Source organism: Poecilia reticulata, linkage group LG23, assembly GCF_000633615.1.
Source record: "Poecilia reticulata strain Guanapo linkage group LG23, Guppy_female_1.0+MT, whole genome shotgun sequence".
Classification (NCBI taxonomy): Eukaryota; Metazoa; Chordata; class Actinopteri; order Cyprinodontiformes; family Poeciliidae; genus Poecilia; species Poecilia reticulata.
Genome location: NC_024353.1, coordinates 5446720 through 5466848, shown reverse-complemented (window position 1 = coordinate 5466848; position 20129 = coordinate 5446720). Strand labels below are relative to the sequence as shown.

The 20129-nt window shown below is 38.8% G+C and overlaps 1 protein-coding gene and 1 long non-coding RNA gene across 26 annotated transcripts in view; one reads left to right on the top strand and one right to left on the bottom strand.

The window, feature by feature from the left end:
• LOC103459269 (uncharacterized) overlaps positions 1-20129 on the bottom strand; it is a 175310-nt gene that overhangs the window by 61929 nt on the left and 93252 nt on the right. For all 4 annotated transcript variants that reach the window (XR_532710.2, XR_532712.2, XR_001776203.1 and 1 more), the window contains one exon: positions 1757-1818. This is a non-coding gene — a long non-coding RNA (uncharacterized LOC103459269). The remainder of the gene's footprint in view (positions 1-1756; positions 1819-20129) is intronic.
• The window catches only part of cacna1c (calcium channel, voltage-dependent, L type, alpha 1C subunit), a 176534-nt gene that overhangs the window by 64310 nt on the left and 92095 nt on the right, over positions 1-20129 (top strand). The window lies entirely within an intron of this gene.

Sequence of the window (20129 nt, the reverse complement as noted above, 5' to 3'; positions counted from 1 at the left end):
AACCAGGCATCAATGGGCTAAATAAGTAATTTCTGAAATCAAGTGGTTGCAATAGTTTTACTTAAGACTGGATTTTGTTAATATATCCTTTTCTTTCCACTTCAAAATTAAGCTCTACTTTGTATTGATATATCAGTCAAATACTAAAAAAAAAAAAAAAGGATTGAAATTTGTGGTTGTGATTCTTTCAAAATGTGAAATTGTTCCAGAGGTATGGTATGGTTCTTGGCACTGAAGCTCCTTCTTTAAGAAATGCACCACAAAGTAGACATGGAAAAGACGAGTTATTTTGTTCTAGCTGAGATCCAGACATTTATAGGTTGTTCTGCAAATGAGTCGACATCACTGATGTTTCATTTCTATTGTTTGAGAGAAGAAAACAATATTTAGTGTATTTTTCTATTGTGTGAAATGACCAAAGAAACTTTACAGAGCATCACTCACTGCAGCAACAGCTGATTTGTATTTATGGAGTCATTTTGTAAGTTAGCTTTTTAACTCAGAGCTGGGCTCCGTCTCAGTTTTTTTTTTTTTTCTATCCTCCCATTATTTATTTCTGTTGTGGTTCCAGGTAACATGTTTCTATGGGTGCTCTTCTGCTAGTTGCCAGGAGTGTCTATTTATAGATGCAGAGGTATGATCGGTACTTGCTCTTATCTAAACAAATTTGCTCTGTGGTCTCTTGCGCTGGAGACGGGAATCTGAGTGATGTCGGTGGAAATCATGTGTGAACAGTTATGCTAGTGGTGGCGCACGCCGAGAGTTTAAGGAGGCATATTGAGATTTTAGCATGGATTTGCTAATTATGATTACTGGGTGTGACAGCGTGTGCTTATGTCATACGTAAACAGATGTGATTTACTGCAACATTTGTCAGGTCTTCCACACATATAATTAGCGGCATATAATTAGTAGGTTGCTTGACTAAAGTCTGACCAATTTCAGCCATGTCACATCCCTGCGAATTACAGCTCAAACATTAGAAAGCGACTTCCTTTCTTGAGAGAAAACAGTGGACAGATTTGCATAAACATGAAGGCTTAAAGGGGACACAATTAAATAAGCACATCATTAAATCATTGATTAAATGTGCCGTGAAATAAATAAATGTCCAATTAAATGTTTAAGTAACTTATTTAATAGTCAGTTTAATAAATATGTAAGTAAATAATTAAAATGCAGCCAATGCAGATACTTAAATATACAATAGCCGTTTCTGGTGGCTATCAGATGGAAAACAAGCAAGCTTCCATTGAATCTTCATTAAAAGGATTCTGATCATGACTCGACATGTCAAATAAGAGTCATAAATTTATTCCAATCTTTTGAGAAGAAAATCAAGTTTTGAAACTTTTTACTTGTTTTTTCTCTCCTTTTTTTGCTAGACATTTACAGTCCTCAGATTTCTGGGTTAAATCAGGTCAACTTGTGAAAACATAATAGATTTTTAGCTTCGGTTCAAACCAGCGCCTGATTCGTTAATATCGTACGACCGTGTGTAAAAAGGCTAGCGGCGAGGGGTTGCATTTTTGATCATCTGCATGAAGCCTCAGATATCCTGAAGGCAAAATGTTGGAAGGTCCTGGTGTTAAATCGGTGAAAGAGGGAAGGACGAAAAAGAGAGAGCAGGATATTTTTACTGAGCTAAAAGTGTCCACCTCTGCCTCGCATCGACCCATATTACAGCTCAAACGGAGCACGCAGGGAGATGAGAACCTAATGTCTCTGTCCATCACTGTAACTCGTAAGTTCTTACCAGAGGGAGCGACGTCTGTCTTTATCGTCCCTGTTTCCGTCAGGCAATCTTCTCATTGTTTGCTGTGAACACAACCAGAGTGGGATTAAAGACAGTTGTTTTGCACATCTGGGATAGTAGCTGGTACTGGATCTATTTAGAGTAAAACATTTGTACTCAAAATCCAACAAAGTAATTTAACCCTAGCAACTTGCCTATTATAAGTACTTCTTCAAGAAAAAATAAATAAATCCAATGCTACATGAATGTTTGAAAACTGAGTATTTTTTCAGTACAGTAAGGAACCACATTAAACATATTAAAACAATGCTAAGTAGCGTTACATGATATGTTGGTTACATAGGCATTTTCTGAAGGTTTGAGACTCCAGTGAAATAAAAAACTCATGCAGGAAAATCATAAAAGAACCAAACAGAACGATCCAACATCACTCAAAAAATTTCAGCCGATGCAAAAACCACTGCTGGCCTTGTCACGTACTTGTGAAAAAAAAAAACATTTATGATTTCCAAGACTTCTGGGAAAGTATTATATGAAAACTTTCTCACTATGTGGTAAATAAACCTCTTGAATCTTGAAAGGTGTGTGTCCTCCTGGACATTTCCTGTAAAACTAGAACCGACAACAGACTTGGCTGCGTTGATGCGTCAGGACCTGGAAAACTTCAACTCTGCTCACTATCAGGCATATTCAGTGAGCAGGAGAACGCCTGGTCATCTGTTTGTGAAGCTCAAGCACGGTTGGGTTATGCGACAGCAAATCCACCTCTGAACTGATAAGATTAAAAAAAAAAAAGATTATATAGTGGCCTATTCAAAGTTTAACCTCGAAACCAGTCAAGATGCAATAGATTTTGCCAGTTATTGTGAAAGCTTGATGACGGTTGTTCCCTCAAAAAAGTGAGTTTTTACTCACTCAGGCTTCCTATGTCTGATATAAAAATTAAAGTGTGACAAAGAAATCTACAAAGGGGGGAAAAAAACTTTTGAAACATAAAAAAGAGCAAAGCTGACCTGTTGGTAAATCCACCAGCGTTTATTCTGTTCTCTTTCCCCGTTTTATGAACGCAAAGTAATAAAGTTCGGTTTAAATCTCTTAAGATGAACTACAGTCAGGTGTGAGTTTTGGAAGTCCTCGGATTGGGAACAAACAAGCAAAGCATCTGACATATTAGGTAGCGCAAATGTCTCAGCTCTCTTACTCGCTAAATTATTAGGTGATGCAGTGTTACACAGTGTACAGCCTCTCCTAGGGAGCACTAGCAGTCGTGTTTGTGTGGCATTCACTGACATTTAGCCATCTGGTCTGGGAGCCGAGTCTTTTTCCCTTCTGCCTTTTTGCTCTTGAAGACACACTGGCACAAAAACCCGATGGTCAGCACATATTTCTACATCTGGGCGAAGGCTGTTTTAAAGGTGTGTCAGTGAGATCTGTGCGACACTGGGGGTTGTGTGATTGTTTGTGTATTTCCACACTTCCTTGGGTGGTTTATGTGTTCGCCTGCATCATCAAAGAGCCGGGTTCCCATAGAAACAGATGTTTCCATTTTCCTCCTTGGTGGCAACATGTGGCAAACTTCCAGCACTGCATTTTCTAAGGTAACAGTAAGGAAGATAATCTTGGTTCTGGCATTTATTTCTTTTTAACCAGCCATGTTAAATCTATAGTTTAAGATGCAGATCAAGTCAAACGGTTCAAAGTTGGGAGCTTTAAGATAACTTACATCCTAAGGGGATGCCTTAATTTGCCTGTCTGTTGTGTGTGCTTATTCAAGGTATTTAATAAAACCGTATGTTAGATTTACCTTTAGGGATATTTTCACAAATTAGATTAAGAACAGATACATGTTATTCTGTAAAATAGATTGTAAATCTTAACTTTTATCGATATGTGTCGTTGTTCTGCAGTAGATCTCTTCCCACAAATGACAGTGTATGTCATTTGAGACGGGCTCTTTCAATAGATGAGCTTCTGGAAATCACATAAATTGTTGTACAATCATAATTTCCCCCTTGAGGAACAGGCCCGTTTTCTGTATCTGAAGTGTTGAATAAGTGATAATGAAAAATGGCTTATAAATGTGTCCATATCCTTGAAATAAACGTTTCCAAATTTTGTCACTTCGGTGGATTTTATTGAGATTTTATCTAAAACAGCAACTCAAAAAATAAAAAATTAAAAAATTAAAAAATCGCTCAACAGCATTGTAGCAGATATAGATAGAAACCTAGTTTATTTGCTTAGACTGCACGTAAACCCTGCAACAAAATTAACTTTTTAATAAGTCAACTGTCCACTGTTGCTACATTCTTGTTCACTAAAAGGTATCGTTGCAAAGTTAGCGACTTAATGCAAACAGATCCTTAGATATACTTTTCTAACCAGTTATACTGAAGTTGAACACATTGTTTTATATGGATTCATATTGAGTGCCATGTCAAATTTACACACATTTTCACTTCATAAGTTGCATGTAAAGAGAAAAACTTTCTCTGTCTGGTTCCCTCAAGCTAAAGTTAGTTAACACTGATTGGGCTCCGATCAGCCTGAGTAAGGGAATAAGTCTGAGAGCAGAAGTGTAAGCGTCCACTTTATTCGGCTAAGAAGCTCAGTTTGTTTCCAGTCATTGTGCCTGGACCATTAATCAGACCGATTGCTATTCCTTTCGCTTTTGTCACTTTCATCAATTTTTCTGTTTTCAAAGAGTCATGCTTTGTAGGACTACTGTCAGGTGTGTGTGGACACGTGTGCATGACGACGGCCTCCCTCTGCTGCACCCCCTGCACCCTCCCGCTCCTGGGAGGTGACCCAGTTTCCCATGATCCAACACGGCTGCTTCTACCGCGTTGTTGCCGTAGCAATATTGCGAGGTCCTCTAATGCCGGCTGTGACTGTGCCATGAATAATGGATGGAGAGACTGACAGAGTATTAAAGTGTGTTGAGAGAAAGGAAAACGGATGAGGGCAGAGAGAGAGAGAACAGTATATTGGAGTAGCAAGAATGGAGGAGAAGGGAAGGAGTGATATTAGAAGAGATATAAGTGAGGAGTCAAAGAAACTGAGGAATGAATCAGAAATGGGACGAGAACCAGCACAGAAAAATGAATAAAATACAATTCAAAAGTCCTCCAGTTTAAGCTGAAGGACAGCAGGAGAGATGGGAATTACGAATAAGTTCGAAGTGAGGTGGACAGATGTCAATTTTTGAAAAACGCAATGCGAAGACGTATCCCTCTGGAACATTCAAGGTTAGGTCAATAATAATGAGGTAAAAACGTTGTCTTCCTACAAAAAAACCCAAACCTGTTATCATGAGGATACAGCCTGACCAATTGCTAACAAAGACTAGCAGCAGTAGTCTACTTTGCCCTGGCTCTGAGTACCAAAGCATTAGAAATGCCTTGTAGCCTTTTCCACATTGATTGATGTCAATAACATTGTTTCACATTCGTCTTTGAATTTCTTCGAATCTGGCATTGAGGTCTTTTAGTCTATTTTATGTTGTCAGATTCTTTTTGACAGAAAAGTTTTTTTTTTTGGTCAACTGTTCAGTGCTTACTTTTCACCTATGCGGACATTCCTGGAAATGTCCTGGGAATGTTCCTGGGAACTACACAGATCACATGAGGGTAACAAAAGAAAGAAACAGCATAAGAATCTGTCTTAGCACCACTGTTGGCCTTTGAGAGTGTGTGGATTGCAGATGACTTTGCAGATGCCAAGTCGGGAATTTTCTGGGGAGGATTCTTCCTCCTCATTACTGACTAGTTCTGCCACCAGGGTTTGTGTGGGCACCTTGATTGACATGTACTTGGGAATATGACTGCAGGACTAGGCAGGGGGGGTTGGTACCCTGCATCTCTCCCTGTGCCTCCCTGGCATAGGGACTACTTGGCTCCTGTGCTGTGCTGCCAACACGCCTACATGTTGAGCGTACAGCTTCTCTGTGGCGGGGAGGGTCTTGGGGTCCGTCTGCCTGGGGTTCCTGGAGCCAAAGCAGGAGGTTTCTCCTCTACTCCTCTAAATTTACACACGCACATTCACGCACGCATATACCTTTACAAATAATCCAAAAAGCTAAAGGTCATTCGAACACAGGTTCATATTTTATTAACAGACTGTCTCGTCTGTTGCCAGATGGAACTCTGATTTAATAGTCAATCAAGCAATTAGGATACCATCTCTTCTCTCTAAAAGCTGCCCTGGCACATGTAGGCAACCAGGTTCTTCATATTGCAGGCCTGAGAAACGAGGCAGGACAAGTAAAAAAAAAAATTAAATAAAAAAAAAGTAACATTGATGCTATAGGTTTTACAGACCTAACCAGTGAGTTGGCTGTATATGAATTTGTTTTTGTGAACCTTTGTGCACTTTGCCTTCGTCTCTGTTGCTGGTGACTGCAGCATGCACCGGTTTTGTGGCATACACTTTCTTTCAGCAGCAGCAGCAGCAGACCTACAAACAGGGGCATATAGAGGTGTCCACCTATCACCTGTCTGCCAGAGCTGTCAGTCTGTCAGGGCTTAAAACGGAAGAACGAAAAATATGCAAAATGCCGAGCCAAGCTTGCAGCACAGATGTCAGGGAGCTTAAAGTATGTCCAGCCTCTCATTTTCCTACAATAAATGTTTTATTGAGCGAACTGCTTGAGGAGGCAGCTGGAAGTCTATAACATCCATGTCTTAATGTAAACCAATTACAAAGACGGAGGAAGTGTTGTGTCAGAGACTTAAATTAGCTATGAAAAGTTTATTCTCGTTTATTCCTTACTTCAAAAGGGATATAGTCAGTAATGATCTTATGTGCAAAATACCACACCGTCTATTTTATTTGAGCTCATAAGGAAGCATGAGCTCATAAAGAAACCCTTACAATATAACTGGAGATTAGACGTGCTTCAGGAACCTGTCGCTTTAAACATGGCCCCACATGTTGCCGCTTGCTTTTTATGGAAGTCTGGAAAAATGTCTGGACTTCAATGGAAGAGCCAATACCAAAGAATAAAGATTAGAGCAGAATATTAACAGCTGAAAGAAGAAGCGAATTGACAAAGAGAGAGTTAACGAAATCAGAATGGTGAACAAATTAAAAAGCACAATTTTAGTTTGTTCTACGTTCAGAAAAGTAGAACATATGCATCACAGAGTTATGTAGTGAGCTGTGCTTCCTCTGATTTATTTGAAGGACCTCACTGATACTAAATTAGTCAAGATTTGCCTAAATCCTTTAGCCTACTTATTGCATCCACACTTAAATTGTTGTCAGATCAGGCTAGCAGTGTATAGCATTAGCATTCACTGATCAGATTGGTTTCCTGAGTTTACAGCTGACCAGTCACCGGTCTGGGGCAATCAAAATGAAACTGAGCCAATTCTGGCCGTGTGGCGTATCTCTGGAATTTACTGATGTGTAAAAAATGTTTTTTTTAAATTTAGCATATTATTATTAATATACAGTATGACAGGGGAATGAAAGAAGTTCAGAACATTCTGTACACAAAGTACAGAATGTATGACTGATATGATTAGAATCCCAGCCCCGCTAAAGGAAGATTCAGCAAGAACCTTTTTCCAGCAGGTTCAGTGTCTGGATTCTTAGCCGCTGTGGTGAAGTGAAATAATTCTGCAGTTACATTTACCACATATTTTTGATCCATCATTGTTTTTTTTTTTTGTTTTTTTAATCTGTCCTTCCAGGTAGCTTTCAATATGTTGCATTACAGATCTGTGTTGCATTCAGCAGCTCCATGTTGTGTGTGTACGAGTACGAAGACTATCAATCTGTCACGAGCATCCATGCTCTGCGCTGTGGTCTTTTTAATGAGCTTCTGCACTTGTCCTTGAAGCGGTCCATATTTTTTTGGTGCAACGACATTCTGCGCTGTAAATCTCAATGTCCTTTCAAACTTCAGAGTCGTTATAAAAGGATACAGTCTGTTTCGCTGCAGTAATGACTTGACAGTGAGTCAAGGCAAACGGAGGTTGCCAAGCGACTTGAGACACAACAACGACCATATTTGGGTTGTGCTGTTCTTTGTCTTTGCTCTAGATTTCCTGTCAGCCGATGCGCTCTTTGTGTTTTTGAGTTACACGTTGAAGTCGTAGCAGATGGGAGGAAAGTTCAAGGCTGTTTTGAATGGTGAAAATTCGGATTTTGGTAACACGTTTGTTCTTACATTCTGAAAAAAAAAACCTTTAGATTTCTCCCCTTCCTCACAGAGGTGGATAATTACCTTAAATTATTCAAAAGTATCCTTTAAGAAAAACAAAACAAAACACAATAGCCTTGTAAGCCTAACACTTGATCGTCTTCTGTCTTGTTTCCTCTTACACCAATTGATAATTACACAGCTCGAAAAGAAGATGCATTTTCCACTAATTATACAGCGAAAGGGTAACACGGTGATATGAACTTGAAAGCACACGCTCTCTTCTCCTATTTCTCTCCTATCTTCTGTCTTCTTCTCTTTACTTTTTTAAAAATCTCTCTCCCTCTCTCCACGTCTGCTCCCTGATCTAATTAAAATGCCAACTTGAATTCGCCGGTGAGCCCCCTCCCTTCTCCCCTCTCCCCTCTGTGCTCCTGCTGCAGTGTAAACATGCTGTGTCATGTTTAAATCCTGAATCCAACGTGCCATGATTTGGTTAATCTACTTTCTCTGACAGTTTGTTGAGCTCGTCGGAGAATCATTGGCATCTTTGAAGTGATAAGAGCACATCTCCTCGAAGGTACCGGGCATGGATTCGGTTTTAGTTACAGGAGTCGGTTTGATGTCAGTAACGTGGCAAGAAAAACTTAGCCCACCATTTAATGTCCCACTTAAGAATAAATGATATAGACGGGTCTCTGGAAGTGTTGAGATTGTAAGAGCTGCTGTCAGATTTGCTCACACACACACACACACACACATAAACGCGAACAGCCCCGCTAGTATTTCCACCCCGCTCTGTTCACCACATTGTCAGTGTGTCAGCTCCTGATGAAAGCTGACAGACTGACACAGTGTGAAGCTGCATTCCTATTGGTTCGGAGTGGTGATGTAACCTCGTCCGTGCGTCGGGTTCATTGTCAAACGGAGAGTTAAACTTTAATTTAATTCTAATTCTTCAGCGGCATTGAAGTCAGATTTAATCAGGAGCTCCAGCGCTCGCATGCGGATTGAAGTCGTCCAGTTCCGCGCGCGGGAACCCTTGCAGCCTGCGGTCAAAGAAACGAAGGCGACTTTCTGGCAGGTGTCTCCGTAACATGTTGCTACACCTGTTTAATTTTGTCTTTTCTGTCTCGCTAATTGATCTTGTAGCTTCTCCCCTTCCTCCTGTCTCCGTCTCCACCACATCATTACCTGGCAACAAGCTGGTCTCCTTGGTGATGAAGTCTGGTGGCCTCGTATTTACACAGACACTTAATGCGTATGTCGACTGGTACATGCAGAGAACATACATAAAACAGATGCTGGTAGTCATGCATGCTTGTACTAATTACACAAGGCATTTATTTTGAAAATAAGCCGACATGATGCAGATAATATTGTTGATAGTTAATTTTTTTCCCCACAGTTTTTGTTTAGAATGACTTAAGCCGATTTTTGGAGAATTCCGTTTACCTTTTGAAGCTTTTATAACTTTTTTTTAAGTATCAGCAAATCGAGGCATTTGATACATTTGCTTTGAAGCTGCTAGCCTGTAGCACAAGAGTTTCCAGCAGCTACACAGCAAAGTTTTCAGTGGCATTTAAAAAGAATGGGAGCTGGGGCTGTGAGGAGGAGGGGGATGGAAAGCCGTTTGTCTCTGAGAGACAGAGGAAGATGTTCATCTACCTCTCAGCAGCTTCACAAACGCAAACACACATGCATATTCTCAAAGTGTGTTGGTGCAGCTCTGCTTTGTTTACCATGTTTGGCGAAAGAAGGTGAACAAGTGACCGAGAGCGGCGGGAGTGGAAGAGAGGGAGAGTTTCGTCCGTGTTAAGATGACATTTTAATGAGTCAAACAGGCAGAAAGAGGTGTAAATTTAAAGCTACACTGCCGAGCGTGATTTTACTCTTACATTTACCTAGTTCAAAGACTTTTATCGATTTGTATTACAAGTCATTCAACTACTTTATCAAAGTCAATTCAAAAGTAGTTTAATTGTGTACATCTATGTCATTGGCTTTACTGTAGAAAATTTAGAGCTTTGGATTCTTTTCAATCCATTTGAAAAATAAGTATCATTTTGAAGGAAGGAACAAAAGAAGGACTGCATGAGGTAGTGAAAGAAGGAAGGTTGGAAGGACAAACAGATCGATGCATGGCTTGATAATGCATGAATGGATGTACAAATGCATTCATGAATGAATGGATGAGTAGACGGAATAAAGGAAGGATGCAAGAGGGGGGAAATCTGAAAACTTTTAGAAACTGGAACATTAAAATGGTGACTGGAAATATTCTTCTATACTCACAAGGTTTTGCCATATTTATCCTGACATGGAAAATAACAAAATCAAATTACATTATTTTCCAAATTGCATAAGAGTCTCATTTATATACCATTAGTTGAATGGCTGAGAAATAAAATAAAAAATAATAAAAAAAAAATACAACTCAAACTTTCCTATAAAGCAGCAAAGAACGGGTCATCTGGGGCCTCTCTGCTTAGGATGCTGCCCCCAAGACCCAACCCAGGATGAGTGGATGTTTCACAGTGTTTCTAATTCCACAGAAACGTCGTCTATTGTTGGCTTCTTTGTGCGACTCTTAAAGATATGCATTATTCCAGTCGCTGTAGTTCCTTAGTAGCGCTGGTCTTAAGAGCAGCAGAGTTAAACAGCTTAGGGAGGATCAGACGAGATTGAGTGCAACATGGCAGCAGCTCTGAGTGGCCTAGTCTTTTTAGTCTTTCACTGATTTCTCCTTTAGCTGGTACTCATAGCACAGACAAGCTAATTGGAGAGGAATTACCTCAACAAGTCTTAATGACATGCTAGCAATAGACACAGAGGGTTCTTCTACAGCTGAAATGAGGCAAACTGCAAAATAACACAACTCGGCGATTTGTTCTGACTGACTTAATCCCGAACCAAATAAGCTCCATTTGAATTGAAAACAGGAGCATTAACTATAATAAAAATGTATTTCACGCTTTCGTATGAAAGCACACGTACGTTTAATAAAGGCATACAGTCGTAAACAGACACACACACACACACACACACACACACAGAGTGTCTCTTTCTCAGTTGGCTGCTGACCTTGGCTCAGAAGCTGCTATGATTGCCCATCTCCCGGTGGTCTGAGTGTCGTGTGTGTGTATGCGTGTGTGTGCGGTTTATGTCTGTGCTTCTCCTGAAGGCCTGTTGGTGTCCTTGCCTGGTGTTGTAGTCCATCTGTCCAGGCTGCCAGCCAACTAGACCTCTCTGCTTACTTTTTAGTCATTTCATCATGATTGCTGTTAAAATCGTGGATGGAAATGATTGTTTGCATCACTGAAAAATGTACTCCTGAAATTTACTGGTTTGTTTTTTATGATGCAACAAAAGGACAATATTTTAGTTCACGACAAAATGTGCTCACAAATTTCGCATGTTAGTGTTTTCAATTGGATGGGAAGACTTAAAAGATTTATTTTGCACTTTATGAAAATAGTTATTCACCTCTGACTCTGCATAAATGACTTTAAAGTAAATACTGAGTTTTTTTTTTTGTTTTTTATAAATAGCTGAAAAACCAACAATTTGTTAATCAGCACTAAGGTTAAATAACTCTGAAGTTCAATGTTTTGTCAGATTCTGAATTCTCTCTAAGAGCAAAAGAAATATGATGATAGATTTTCAAAATTCAACATATTTCTTTCTGGCTTTCTAGCTGTAAGCTGTCATTCATCACATATTTTATGAACACAGGCGATGTGGCGCAGTTTATAAAACAGGATTTCACTATTATTTTAAAACAGAGGAGTTTATATTTATTTAGTATTAGTGAATATCTGATTATTGCGATTAGCATTACTTTGATTTGTCTTCGCTTCAGACATCCTTACTTTAACTTGGAGATTTTCAAAAGTGTGACAATGTTCCAGAGTCCATTATGTTACATAACAGAACAATTAAAAAACAGGGCAACTTTTCTGAACCTTCCTGTTACCCATTTTCAGTCTCTCTCTTTCACTCACTTCCTGAATGAACTCGAGCAATGTCTTGACTTACTACACAAAATACAAGTTCCTTTTATATATTGCCTTACGTTACATTACATTGTTAGTGGTGAACAGCCAAATTGAAATGCTTCTGTATAGGATTCATTTAAAAATGATCTTAAAGTAATTACTTTAAGATCATTTAAAGTAATTACTGTCCTTCCAGTAAGGACAGTAATATTACAAAAGTAGAGCAAACTACTCATTACTGCAGTACAAGTTATTTTAACCCCTTTTTGTGTAGGGACAGATTTAGTTTCCTCTGATTATCTATAAGTGCGCTTAAGTTATAATGTTTTTGTTTCATTTCTTCAATACATTTCATGATTCCACAGAAACACCATCCTAATTGTGAAGTACATGAATTGCTTCATCAGTTTGTGGGAACGTTTTGCAGCAGGAGGGACTGGTGCACGACACAAAATATACAGCAATGAGGAAAGAACATTGCCACAAAGTTCTAGTACTGTTGAAAACTTGTGAGAAGAGCCAAAAATGTGTATATGAGCAAGGCAACCTATAAACCCGACTCAACTACACCAGTCCAGGATGGGACGAAACTCCAGCAAGCTATTGCGAGAAGCATGTGGAAGAAAAAAACAAGTCATTCAGTTTAATGAGCAATTTATTCAAATACTAAGAGAATATTTTTCAGAAATGTCCCAAATTATTTTGGCGTCTGGCAAGTAGAAATAGTCTTTGCAATTCTAAATTACTCGAAACGTGAAACGTTTAGTGAGACCGTGAGGAAAAAAAGGGGTTGTGTGTGGGTTTTTAGACGGCTTATTTAAATATAGAAAATATGCATGCCTAATAAAGACTTTAAAAAAAATAAATGCAGCAAAGAGATCCATCAGCCTGACACATGCCAGCTTGTTATCCAATAGCTGTTTGCGAATCCTCTTGTTGATATCTGTTGTCAATGAAATTGCGTCATATTTGGTATATTTGTTGTGAAGGAAGGTGGCAAAATAAACTGGAGAGATGACATCTAAATATGGTTATGGTCTGATGTGTGTGCACGCAACAAAACCCTACTTCATCCATTGAGTTAGGTTTCTTTTGGTAAGATGGGATGCTTCATAGGTCAGAGTTAAGTGGCTTAAACTCCCAAATGCCTCTGAAAAAAAGTCACTTACAAAGACCGCACGGAGTGAAAATGCAGCCAACGTTCAAACAGACAGTTTAAAACAAAAAACAAAATCTAAAGCTGCTGTAAGACTTGGGCACAATAATTTAAGCTTTTTTTTCCCCCTGTGAAAAATCGACGTCATGAAGCTTAACCTGCCACAGGTTTACAAGCAGTTCCAAGTTATTTTCACTTTTCTTTAAGTGCAACATTATCCTTCGGCAAGACAAACAACAACGCCAACATAAGGATCATGGACACTCACAGAAATACTCAAAAAAACAAACATAAATAGGAAGAAGTAAAGGAGCGACTGGAAGATGCAGCAAAGGGAAGAGTTGGAACAGAGGAAAAGCAATGAAGAGGGAGGTATGTTGGGTTTTATGTGAGGCTGACCTAGATAGACAGAGAGGATTGGACACACTTTGTGTCTAGAGAGACGCTGTCGCAGCTGCTGTGGACAGCGTGTATGTGAGGACTATGTGGATATTTATAAGGTGTATGTTTAAAGAGTATTTGTTTTGCTCTTCTGCATTTTAATCAGTTTAAGGCATAAGAAAGGTCACACCGAATAAAAATCTCAGGTGTTTTCAATCAGGTGTATCTTTATGAAGAAGAATCTTGAAAGTTTGTTTTAGCAATTTCAGTTAAAATGTGAAACTTGCAGACTCATTTTCCACCAAAATGAACATAAATTTCCCCACTGGAGGCAGTAAAGGACATTACGTATATTCTACATAACAATGACCGTCTGTCCATTCTTCCCCATTGATGTGCAAACCTCAACTTGGACCCAACATAATATTTCTCTCTCTAAACATGAGCTTGTGTAATATGTTATACGCTTCATAAACGCCTGTCATTAACCTCATGTGTTTGGGTGCATTTCACAACTTCTAACTTAAAATATGTAACGCACTGCAGCAATAAACGTTTACAAGAAGGCCTGTGGGTGGAGGATTACCAGAAAGGTGACGGTTAAGAACCATTAAAAGAATGAGAAGCAGAGATACACACACAACACATAAAAAAAAATTTATACCTAGGGATAATTGCAAAGAAAATCAACTGTTTATTTACAAAAACTGCCTCGCTTTCAAGTAAGTGCACGAGATAAGCTGCTGGTAAAACAAAAGTTAAAAGCTTTCGCAATTTTAATCTGTTAAGATGAGTGGAATAAAATTTGGTCCATTTCATACAGAATGGGACCAATCAGGAAAATGGATGCTTATGAAAAAATAAAACACGTGGAAGTAAGTTTGTTACTACCAGAATTAACTTTATATTTTCAAATTACATGATTTGTCGCAAAATAAAATCAGATGTCGACGGTTACTCAGTACTTAAGTAATTTTACCAAATGCTTTTGTACTTGAGTAATTTTTCTGGATATTTACCTTTTACTTATACCTTAGTAACATAACACTGAAGCAGAGCCACTCCTGCTTAAGTACAATGTCTGCCTATTCTGAAAACCTCTGGGGGAAATGGCTTTAGTATGACCTTCATCAATTCTCAACATAACATGGAAATGATATGCTGCACACAACTGATTACTCAGAAAAACTGACATTTGCAGCAATATCTCAGGAGCAAAGCTGAACTCCTGGTTTTTCTACCAGCTTTTGAAATCATAGTAAGCACCATTTTTTCCATAATCTGGAAGCGGAAAGAATATATTACCCTAAACCATCCGTGACTAGCTGCTCTTTACTGATTTTTCTTTTGACTCCTCTGACAAAAATCATGTAAAGTTCTACAAGCACTACAGGAGAGAGCTTAAAACACAAGCTTTACTGCTCGCATTTCCTTTTCTATGCTCTTTGAATTTCCTGTCTTATTCCCAAATCTAAATTATTAACCAATCGTACGTCAGAATCTCAAGCGAGCAGGAAGTTCAGCATGGTCAAAAATGCCCATCGGCTCCTGTATGTTGCTCCATGGGGAACATTCAGAGGAGAGGAGAGGATGATGCATAATGGGGTAGTGATCTTAATATTTCAACAGGAAACATGAGTGACGTCTTTTTTTTTTTCTAGAAATCTATCCTTTCTGCTTTTTTTTTTTTTTTTTTTGCATTCTCCTGTATCTGGTTTTCTCATTTCCCGCTCAGGGTTACTGGGGAACAGTCATTAGCGTCATGGCGACAGACTTTACTTTGAGTGCAAACACATGGTTTTCTTGTAGCCTGATATGCAAATGAAATCAGAGGGTAGACAGCTGGGTCAGGCAGGACAGAGTACACACAACGATGCACAAGAGCACAGACTCATGAAAAGACGTTTCTTTTTGGATTCTTGGAAAGCTAATGGAGTTGGTCCAGGTCTGGTTCCCACTCTGAGGTTTTTACAGGGAAGACATTCTGCACTTGGATCATTAGTGTCTGTCTGTCAGTAATTGTATATGCGTGTGTGTATCATAATCCCCGCATAAGGAATTCACATTAGTACGCGTTTGCTGTTTTTGTAGGTGGCGTTTCATATAGTGCCTTGCAAAACTATTCAAACCCCAAGGATTCAGCGTGTCTAATCCACTGATTTCCTGTGATGCATCCTCCAGAAAGTCAATGCATTTTTGTGAAGTGAAAGGAATGATTTGGCTTGATTTTTTATTTTATATAAAAAAAAAAAAAATTTATATATATATATATATATATATATATACACAAAGGAAAAATCTCAAAAGTTTGGCATGCATTAGCATTCAGATGCACTAAGTCATACTTGCAGAATTACCTTTGTAGCAATAACAGCTGCAAGTCTTTATGACGTTTTGGCATGTAGAGACTGGATTTTTTTTTCTGTCCTTGCAAAATCTTTGAAGTTCTTTCAGATTGGACAAGAGCGTCTGTGATCACCCATGTTCAGGTCTTGCCAGAAATTATAAGTTGGAATTTAAGGCTGTACTTTGACTGGGCCCTACTGAATGTGTTTCTAATTCAGCTGTTCTGTTGAAGCTCTCGCTATATGTTTAGAGAAGTTCTCAAGCTGAAAGCTGGTGCTATGTCTCAGTGTCCAGATATTTTTTGCAGCATCTAATTGAGTTTTATTTGGGATTAGTGGGTTGTCCTGTGTGTAGTTGCTGTTATCTTCCCACAAACTCTGACCGGTTTCCATTTTGCTACTGTTGAAAGGATCAGCTCTATCAGAAGGAGGGATGGACATCCACAGCTTTATTTCTGATCTGCCATAACAAACTGATACAATTCTGCACCAGTTTGTGTTTGGTATATCAAAAAGAAAAATCCTAATAAAATACTCTTAAGTTTGTGATTAGAACACTAGATGCGAAAAGGTGGGATGCATACTTTTGCAGGTCAATATATAATCAAACAAACATAAAGACCTTTACTCAAGTTTATTAAATCAAGATTTTCAGATTATAACAAAGAAGGAATAAATAAAAAATGAGAGACAGAGAGGGAGACACCTGCTTTGAGTGAGTGTGTACAACTTGCCAACAGAGACTCTTTAATTCCATTACTTCCCACTTTGGGAAACAAAGGCAGCTCAAGGTTTAAACACACTTGAAAACAAACATACACACACACACACACACACACACACACACACACACACACCCACGCACACACACACACACACAAGTTCCGACTCGTCCTCTTTTGGCTGACCATACTGTGAACTTTGCTAATCGATAATCCCATAAACACAATAACACACCTATACTGTTGGCACAAGCATCCTCCCTTGCCAGGAGAAGCAGGCATATTCTGTTTTATCTGCACTTCATCTATGATTTCTTTACGTCTTTCCTACTACATCAATCTTTCATGAAACCTTTTTTTTTTTACGTCTGTGTCAGCATTGGGTTCTTGTTCCCTTATTTATAACAGTGATGTATAGCAGAAACCGGATCACTGGAAATCTGCTAATACAGTAAAGTCCTCCATTATTGGAAAAAAGATTCCTGTATAAATTCAACTGAAGACAGCAGGAGAAAATCTCCTTTATAAAACAGATTATAGCCTCTGTAAGTGTTTATTTTTGCACACTAAAAAACAGTGAATGCCTAAATTTCAGTAAAACTGAAAGAGTACTTTAATTATCAATATGAATATGCCAGAGGTATGAATAATTTTAAGCTCAATTGTCTAGTAGTGCATTGTATATGTTTATTTTGCAAGTAAATAATTATTTTGGCCTAGGAACGCCTTAGCTGTGCTTATGTTCTGTTTATTACTGGTTAACACTTCATCCAATCTAATGGTCTTTCTTCTATACCAACTTCTATTAAAGTACATTTGATTACTTGTTAATATCATTTGAATATTGTGATTAAGATCATTTTGAATTTTTGTACCTAGTATCATGTGAGATTTGCTTTCTGATTGGACATAAATCAAAGTGTCTTGTGATAACTTCTATTATCAATTGTTCCTGAATATATTAATTCAAGTTGACTGGGTCATGCTAGTTAAACTAAAAATAATTTCCAAAATGTCATATCCTAATTACGCCTGCACGGTTTGAATCTTTTTTTTTTTTTTTTTTTTTTTGGGGAAATAGTGAAAAAGTAGAAATGGACAATCGGCTCAGTTACAGAGTTTAAAGAAAAGTGCTGGGAAATGACGCTCACAGATAATACTGTAAAAGATTTACCACCACATTATATCGTTTATGTCTCGTCTGTCATTTACTTGGATGAGAACAATAGCCGGCGACAAGCTGCAGATGTCAGCAGCCGAGCTGTCAGCGATGAACAATTAACTCGTGCTTAGATCTGTTGCGTTTGTAAGTTTCCAGGCCTATGCACACTCAAGAACGCTAACTTTACAAACCTGTTGCCTTGGCAACACTGAAATAGGCTCTCTGCCATCTAGTTAACACAATGGAATTAAAGCCACGTGTGTGTGCGTGTGTGTGCGTGTGTGTGTGTGTGGGAAACAGCAGTGAAACTGGCTGTGCTCTCTCCACGTGCTGCGTTGCCATTACGTTGTCTACCTGCCAAAATAGTGATCACTTCAAGATGTACGAGAGAGACTGACGAGGGGGGTAGGGGGGAAATGGCACAAAGTGTACAAAATGAGAAATAAAATGAAGCAGAGACATTCTGCTACTGCTTGCTTGACTGAAACCAAGCCCCAAGAATTCGCAGGAGGCTCACAAATCATCGGCACTGGTTTTAAAAGGCAAAGTTAACCGTCTCCAAAGAGACCATTTATAATGAGCCAGAGTGAGCTCAGTGCCGTTGCATAGTTTTATTATACAAGCAAGATGTTCTTGTGTCCGCCTCCACGACAGTTCTTTGGAAAAGAAATAAAGTTGTTAAAAAAAAAGAAGAAAAAAAATACATGGTATGCCCTTTAGACGGTGAGATCTTTTTGTCAACATTCAATGGGTTATTTATTTCCACAAAAGTTGGAAATAATTGTGTCTTAACGTAAGTTGAACACTTTGTGAAGGTGCTTGTTTTTGCTGTAAGCATTAAAACTGTATAATGACTTCACAAATGAGACATGGGACAGTTTTTTTTGCACTTTTTGTTAATCTGGAATGCTTTTGCGTTATCCTGTCACCATTTTGAGAGAGAAAAAAAAAACTATGTTAAAAAATAGCAAAAAGGTAGTGACTTCAACATATAAACAGAAAATATAAGCAAAGTCAAAAGTCTGAATATTTAAATGTTGTATGCAGCGGTATTTTACCATTTAAACTGAATTATTCAATTGCTGAGAGTGTTATAAGGTGGTGTTTGTCCGTTTTTACAGACTTCAAAATTTCTGCTGTTTAACAATCCACTGTCTTTGTTGCATGACTTAACTGTTCATGATGAGCTATGCGCTTTAATAAAGAACAAATCTAGGCTGTTGGCAGGTCAGACATGAAGATCCAGTTTGCATTTCATGAAGCTGCACTGCTCATGTGGATGAAGCCTGACCTGGTCCTGCTAAGATAAAAGAAAAAATTTCCCCGCTGCGTTAATAGTAACGTTTGGAATCTTTAAGCTTGGGTAGGTAAAAGCTAAGAGTGACAAATATTTCTTAAATCATCTGATATAAATTTGGTATAAAGCTCTGCACTTATAAATTCCTTCATGGGAAATGCAGCTCCATTCATTTATTTATTTTTTTCCCCCCATTTCAGAATGCTTAAACTGTTTTGTACGAGCTGAGTGTATAAAACGTGAAGCTGTCAGTGTTAGTCTTCTTTGGTGTATGGATGAAACAGACCCACATTGTTAAATGTTTAAAAGAACTACACGGCCGTTTCTAATCGTGGACTACTTAGCAAATTGTTAAGAAAATTGTTTCCAATGTTTTTATGTACTTAAAATGACTACTGTGTCATGGTTTTTCAGGGATTTTTTCTGCTGCAGCCCTCTTTTTTTTTTTTTTTTACTGGGCTAATGATGACGTCAAATTTAAGTCTTGCTTAGATTTGCTGGGTTTATGTTAGTAACCAAAAACACACACATAAAAAAAATGGTGTGCCGTTTGGAAAGCTCAGGGTCTCATTTCCAGTTTTTGAAGACAACGCGGCTCTGTTGGCATCTTCGGACCATGACCCAAGCATGGACTGGAGCCGTTGAAAGTGTGAAGCATTCAGGGTGAGAGCCATCATATCAGGGATTTAATCAGAGCAACTTTTGCAGGCCATCTTAAAACAAATACAACCATTTACCAGTTGAGAATGACATATGTTGAGCTTAAGTATCTATAAAGAGTTTATACAGACATGGTTGTCCTCTTCGTAGTTAGACATTCTCCATTTGCTACTTTCTCGTCTGGTTGGTAGAAATCAAGGCGCAGTCAAGTGGACCCGGTGCACGCTCCCGACGCAGGTGAAAGTAATTGCATAACTACCCCGGTGTGACGCTCTCTGCCGTAAATGCAGCGCACTGCATTTTCCACTTCACTGTATCTTAGCCGAGGAAACTCGTCAAGCCTCTTGTCTTCGGAACGTCAAACACATTTTGCCCCCCGCGTTTAATTTCAGTGGCTCTGGCTTAGAGTCGATCGCACGTGGCTCCTCATCTGATGCCGTTTCCGATTCAGAGCTCGACATAACCTGGGAGGTTGATACGCATCTCGCTGGCTGCCGCTCTGCT